Consider the following 7,754-nt stretch of genomic DNA (forward strand, 5'->3'; position numbering starts at 1 on the left):
AGGGGTCCTAAGGCACCTATGGTCATACGTGTGTTCCAATGGATCAAAAGGGGTCATCAAATACCCTATTACCACTTTCCACCCATTACGTGACAATATATGTTTCTAGGGGTCATAAACGTATTTTGTCATGTAATTAGTCAAAAGGGTCATAGGATACTCTATGATTCATTTTGACCCATTGGAACACAACATGTATGTCTTTAGGGGTCCTAGGAGCCCTAAGAATATATGTTATCATGTAATAGGTCGAAAGGGGTCATAGGATACTCTATAACCCGTTTCTACCCATTGAAACACACAAGATGTATGTTTTTAGGCATCCTATGACCCCTAGGAACATATGTTATTGTATAATGGGTCGAAAGGGGTCATAGGGTATCCCTGACCCCTTTGGACTCATTGTAACACATGTATGTCCCTAAGGGGACCCCTAGGAACATACATCGTCATATAGTTTATTAACTTAGGTTACTAATATATATGATATATATTTATAATGTATATGATATATAATTATATAATAATATATAATAAGTACTAACTATATATGAAATAATTATATAATAAATTATTATTATTATTATTTAATACTATATAATAAATTATAGTAACTATATATAATAATTGGGCCCCCCCTTTAAGTTTGGTAAATAAAAATTAATATTTATTTTTAAAATTGGTCCTCATTCCCTTTACATTTGAATCTAGTGCCATGATTTGGGCGCATAGGTTGGGTACCCTTTTTTCAAATCAAATATTTTTTCTTAAGTTGGATACCTATTTTCAAATCGAGTACTCGATAAGGAAAGGTATTACATTTTTGGTTTGGTGTCAAGATGGATGGGAAAAATGTCAAAGAAGATTTTGAAATTCTTTTAGATGTTTCAAAGCTACATTGTTTCCACATTGCCATTTTTTAGCACACCACGATCCTGCACATACCCTAAAATTATGAATTGTAACACCTCAGGCTAATAAGGGATAAAATCTAGAGAGGCCTTTTCCTTAACATAAAATTAAAAATAAATACAAGCAGAAATCATGTGAGAAACATCATAATGAAAAGGAGATAAAAATACAAAAAGAAAATCTTTAAGAGGTATGCTAAAAAATATTGGTTCTACAACAACTACTTGAATATACACTTGTAAAGCTAAATCTATGTTAGGATCAGGATAATCAAGATCACATTTAGGTAAGAGAAGATGAAGAGGAGGTCATCTAGAATATTCTTCCACTATGTTGGAAGGAGAATATTCAATACCAATTCTGTCCATCTTAGGAGATACATGAATAGGATTTGTATGACCCTTCTCATTAATACAAAGTACTAAGCCAGTACGACCTTGTTTAACATTCATGTAATAATCTTTAGGATAGTTATTTGTCAACACTTATACAAGAGGAGATTTTTCATTATAATAATGTGCAAAGGTAGTGTAAGGAATGATAATAGGAGGAACAAAGAAACTTTTTGTTTTCCCTTATTATGAGTAATAGGAGGAGAAGTTTCATCTAGAAATGCAGTAACATCCTCATCATGAGCTTGAAAATATGTTTGGGAAGTGCTAGGAGATGAAGAAGAAGGAGGATTAGAAGGGTTAGGAAAAAGATTAGGAGGATTTTAAGCATCCTCAACTAAGGTTCTTAAATAATTCAAAGAAAAAATAAGCCAACCAAATAAAGATCTAACCACAATCTTAATTGAAGAAAATGATGTATTTGTTAACTTCATAATAGTATAAGCAAGAAGAGCATGAAGAGTCATAAACACCATGAAACTTATATAAACATCATAAGTGTTGTAAAGAGAGGCAAGGAGGATAGTGAAAAAGATAACCATACACCAAATGATCTTCATAATGAAAAATGTAGGCTAAGAAAGAGAAGAATCTAATAAAGATAGTTCAACAACAATGGAGGAAGGTCAAAAAGAAAGTAGAAGGATTTAAATCTCAGAAAAAGAAGACATGAGCTAGTTTCACCAATAAATGTAGGGTTGGAAAATTGAAGTAGACTAACAACACATAGAATGGAAGGGGAAGACCAAGATCCACCCATTTTGATTAGATTAGATCAATACAAAGGGGGGTATCAATCCAAACCAAATACAAAGAAGAATGAATAACTCATATTTACTTCCCTCTCACCTCCACCTTAAGAGGATTTAAGCCAAAAGATAAAATAATGTAATGTTATATTGTCAAGTAGGGAAATAGAAGGAGAAGAAAAAATACCTTGTGGAATACAAACCTAAAAATGTACTGTCAAATGATGTCAAAAGATACTATAGCCTAATATCTAGACTAAAACCTAGAAATCATTCAGAGATCTGTCAAGGGTGAACTGAATCATCTAGGGAAAAATGGATCATCAGGGATGCACTATGACCCTGATTGACTATGTGTGACACTGATTCTAGTTTTGTAACTCCATAGAGAGCCAAAAAGGTCATCTAGATCCATAACCTATTCATCAATCCAAGATCTAAAGCTTGTAAAATAAAGAAGTAGTTTGTTCATTTTTTTTTTTGTGTGTGTGTGTGGGTGGGGGGGGGGGGGGGGGGGGGGGGGGGGGGGGGGGGGGCGGGGGTTCCTTGGTCAAATCCCAATTTAGGAATTAACCTTGAATTGAAATAGTAATAGAATACTAGCAAGTAGTAGTGATAGATCTAACATGAAGCAATGTAAATCTATGAATATGCTCTTGAATTTAGAATGTAATCAAGTATGTAGATATAGTATCTTTGACTCAAATTCAAAACCCTAGAAAGGATATCAAAGTGAAACCAAAACCTTCATGAGTGTATGTGTTTTGAAATCCACCTTGTAGATGAATGTAGATCTTGAAAGGATGAATGTAGAAGATGCAACAAAGGATCTTGAATATATGAAGGGAGATCTTAAATGTTGAAAATTAAATATAAGATCTAGCATAAAATCCTTCAATTGCTTGAATGCATAAATCCATGATCTTCAAAGAAGAGATAGCTTGAATTCCTTGAAGACGTGAATGTCTTATTCATAGAATGCTTATGTATGTGAAGTTGATGGATGCTTGTTTTGGGAAATGAGGCATATAGAAGGACTTAAATAGAATGTAGAATCAACTAACTCCTGTAAGCTAAGCTGCCTAGAAATTAACACCCTGAAAGTATCTAGACATAGGACCCAAAGAGGAGACCCAAACTGCACTTCTAATTGGTCCATCAAGGGTGCACTATGCCCCTGAAAACTAGGTCCTAAAACCTATAGGATCTCTTCATGATCCCAAAACATGTCTGAGATATCTAGAATTAGGTATAGAATATGAGATATAGCTATTACAATGTAAAGAGAAGATTCCAAGTGGATGGATGAAGGGAAGCGAGGACTTAGAAGGATAGATCCTACCTTGAGCTTAACACCATTAAAATAAGAGATTTAAAGAGGATCTATTAGGTTTTACCCCAATTCCACAAAGGAGAGAGAAAAAAAAAAGGAAGAGGGAGGAAGTTGGAAATGATAGATGGCCTTGCATTAAATGGGTGTCAAATCATCACTAAATTGGAGTGTGTCCAATTTAAGATGGAATAGGAGTAAAATAATAAGCATTTAGTATAAAAACCCCTTAAGAGGACATGTCCCTATTAGGAGACCTTCAACCCTTGTTAGAAGGTTCCAACCTTGTCAAAGGTTGAATGGAAGTAAGTAGAGTCAATACCTAAATGCTCTAACAAGTGTAAAAGATGATCTATTAGGACAACATATCCAAAAGCATGAACTAACGGATGTGCAAATTACTTGCCAAAATAATTCCTTTGAAGCTCACCTCAATCAACCAGCATCATCACTAATCTACTTTAATCATCCATCATACATGCTTAGATATGCATACCATAATAATGCCCAAACAAGGAAAATATATTTTCTTTATACCCTTTATAAATAACTACTTAGGTCATCTTGTTAGAGCTTCCCCAATGTATAGTTAATTACATAGGTCCATGCTAGGGCATGCATGCCTTCATAAGAATCTTTACAATTATTACAATAAGGTTCCCATATGTTACAATAAATATATTAAATTTTATAACGATAAAGAACATGATTCCATAACACATTTCTCTACCACTAAAATATACCACAGACTAAACAATAAAATCCTTTCAAGAATAACCCAATTAATTATCACTCTTGAACAAGTAATTTATCATATCCCAAGCTCGTTGACATTAATTCCTTCTTTCCAATAAGTTTTTGCAAAAATGCTACCAACTATCTCTGACATCACTCCATGTATAGTACTCTGGTACTAGTCTTCACCAAATAAGCTATAACTCATCCAGAACTCAATGTAAAGCTCAAAAAACATAGAGATGATGCCTATCCTCATGTTTCCACACAAATCTAAGCTCACATATACAATACTATCACCAACTAACCTTGTTGTACTAATAATAAACCTGTGATATACATAATTTGTGTCTTTTATGATCATACAAAATTATGTTTTCATCAATGAAAAAATTAGTAATCAATACAACATCTCAACTACTCATATGAGTGCAACAAAAGCCTCAATTCCTAGCATACAGATACCCCAAGTTTTGGGTTTCAAGACTACCTTGTCTATTTACAATAAAATATTTTTTTCTTTTGATAAATAAATCTCAAAAATTAGAGAAATATATTTAAAATTAATACTTATCAAATTATACAAGAATTTCAATAGAAAAATACCTTCAAAGTTGTAATACTACCTTAGCACAGAGACATGGTGTCTTCCTCCATAATCCAAAAACCTATAAGAAAAAACCAAGTGTTGATTCATTATGAGAGTTCAGTACTCAAGCCATTTTGTCCTTTCAAATTCTTCTTTGCTCTTTAGTAATATTTTACCCTCATCACCAAAAATAATGAAGATGCTAGAATAAAAATCTCAGCAACTCAACTATTGAGATATTATATTATATCTTATGTGTGATACATTAGGCATGTTTAATGCTAAGGACATGATGTGACAACATTTTAAATTTTCAAGGATTAACATATTTATTAGGAGGTGGGGGATGCTCCACCAAGGGTAGGGCAGTGAACTTGGTGGGAAATGATTGGAGCTGAAATGCCAATTTTCATCACTAAAGAACCACCAGCATCTATTGATACACCAATGGTAGGCCACCAAAACTTGGTTAGAGATGAAATCTTAAAATGAAATTTTGACTACACAAGTCGTAAACTAGTAAAAACCTTGACTCACAAAGTCAAAGATAAACACCAAGATTATATGTGATTCAATTAAGGGAACTTTAATATATAGGACCCTAGTTCCATAGTTTAAGAACTGCAAAACTTGCAAAGGGAACATCGCAATGCACCTATAAGAATGCAAAGGAAAATCAGACAAACCAAAATGAGTTAGTGTCAAAGGGAACTAACTACACTAGGCGCAAACAAAATAAATGCAAACACAAAACCAAAAGGGAAGAAGTAGGGCTTTGCAATTCAAGCATGGGCATCATGATTTCAAATGAGAAGAAAGATAGTTTGAGTTTGTGGCATCCAAAGATTAAAAATAGCATAGGAAAATCCCTCTACCTTTGCAAACATTGACAAGAAAAAAAAAAAAAATACACAACCAAACCAAAAGGAGGAAACAACCAAACCAAAAAAGAACCCCAAATTTACTAAGAAGGGAAAAGTCACCAACCTTTCAAAACAAATTTGTGGCTAGGAAGAACCTTGTAGATGATAGAAATTCACCTGCACGAGCCTATTTATGTGAGTACCAAACACCTAATTGTAGAAAATAATTTCTAACTACTTCAAACTCATCGGGTTGTATAAATCACAAAAATTTTAAGGATGCAAAGGCTTAAGTCCACACAAAGCTCAAATTTGATTGCAAGATGAAGGTAAAATGAGGTAGTAATAAGCCTTATATAACATTAGGTAAAAGGGAGAATTAATCATGGTACCCCTCATTAGATAAATTTAAATGCTTTGAACATCTGCCTTTGGAAAATGTCCTCCTCCTATGTTTAAAAACATGAAAGGAGCATGCCTTCACAAGAAGCCAAAATCAAAAGTTCTTCTTGGTTCATTCAAAGGGGCACCCCAGGATTTGGAATCCCATGATCCATCTAGAAAGATAAACAAGTGAACTAAATGAAAATAAACAAAAAAGTCTCAGACATAGGATGAAGGACTTTGGGGCCTAAACCTACGAGGCCACAAAACAAAGGAAACTTGTCTGGCCAAGGAACAAGGAAAAAGTGAAAAGGGGACCAAACAACTTTTCCTAGAGAAATCGTAGGGATGAATATGTAATGCATAACAAGATCTAAGATAGTTATTCCAAGGTATGTCAAAATGAATCATTCTTCAAATTACATAATTGGTGACAAAAATACAAGTGTGCTAACTAGAAGCAAAATCAAAGAAGTTGTTTGTTCGATATCACAATTTGAGCCCAAGACTACTAAGGAATACATAAAGATGATGATTGGGTTAGTTCCATGGAAGAAGAGTTGGGTCAGATAAAGATTAATGAAACTTGAACTCTAGTCGAGACTTCAAGACAAGATTGTGATAAGTACAAATTGGTCTTTGGAAACAAATTAAATAAAGAAGGTAAAGTGAATAGAAACAATGCAAGGGTTGTATACAAGGTATACGCTCAAGAAAAGTGTCATAATATAATTTGGTATGGTTGTTAACCATCCTAATTTGGCACATAGGTATTGCCAACATTTTTGCACAAAGGGGTAATTGAAAAGAATATGATTGATATTTTATTCATTTTTTTCACATAAGGAACATATGATGGTTGATAGAATTAATTTTATTAGACCATTTTGTCATTAAAATCTTACCTTGTAGAGTTTCCCATGTAAATATGTTTTTTTGTATACATAATTTTTTCTAGCATAGATGGATTAGGATTTGTGTGTCATTCGGCCCCTGGTGCTCTACTATGACTATGCATCTTTCCTTAGCATTATAATTTCTAGTATTAGATTCATTCCATATGATTTCATGTTGACCTTTCTCTAAAGAAAAATATCTATTATCTAATAGTTTTCTTAACTAATTAGGATCATGTGATGCCAAATTTAAATCGTCAAAATCCTTCTACTATTATTTGAGGGATTTTTTTGGGTTGTATATTTATATAGTCATTTACATTACATTACCAAGATTATTCACATATATCTCTTATTGTAACATATTTATTTTTTGTCAATAATTGGATACCTTCCCTTAGAATTTTTATAGCATAATGCTTTTTAAAAATCTACCATGTGCCATTAAATTTAGCTTAAAACTATATCATTGCATCTAGACATGAAATTCCATGAGTGATCCCCTATTTAAATTGAAAATATTAAAAATCACTAAATCTCTCTAGAATCGAGTAGGTTTTTGGCTTTTACTATTATAACCTACTTTAACTTTTCTATGAAGTTTCTAAAATTGTTTTGCTCATGTTTAGGGGTAAATGAAAATGATAATTAAGATATGTAAATATAAGGCTCCCACTTTACACTAACTATTAAATACAATAGAAATAGGGCCTTCCAAACATAATTCTCAATACAACCCAAGTTAGATTAGCAAACCCTAAAGGGATAAAGGGATGTCAATGCTAAAACTGAATTATATCAAGGAAGTATGCAAACATTTCCTCTTTCATGCAATGTAAAGTGATTAAAGATGTGTAAATGTAAATGTGAAATTGGACTAATTGACTTAATGAGAAGTGTCAAA

This window comes from Cupressus sempervirens, chromosome 10, assembly GCF_028749045.1.
Source record: "Cupressus sempervirens isolate cs-2001-9-10 chromosome 10, ASM2874904v1, whole genome shotgun sequence".
Taxonomy (NCBI): Eukaryota; Viridiplantae; Streptophyta; class Pinopsida; order Cupressales; family Cupressaceae; genus Cupressus; species Cupressus sempervirens.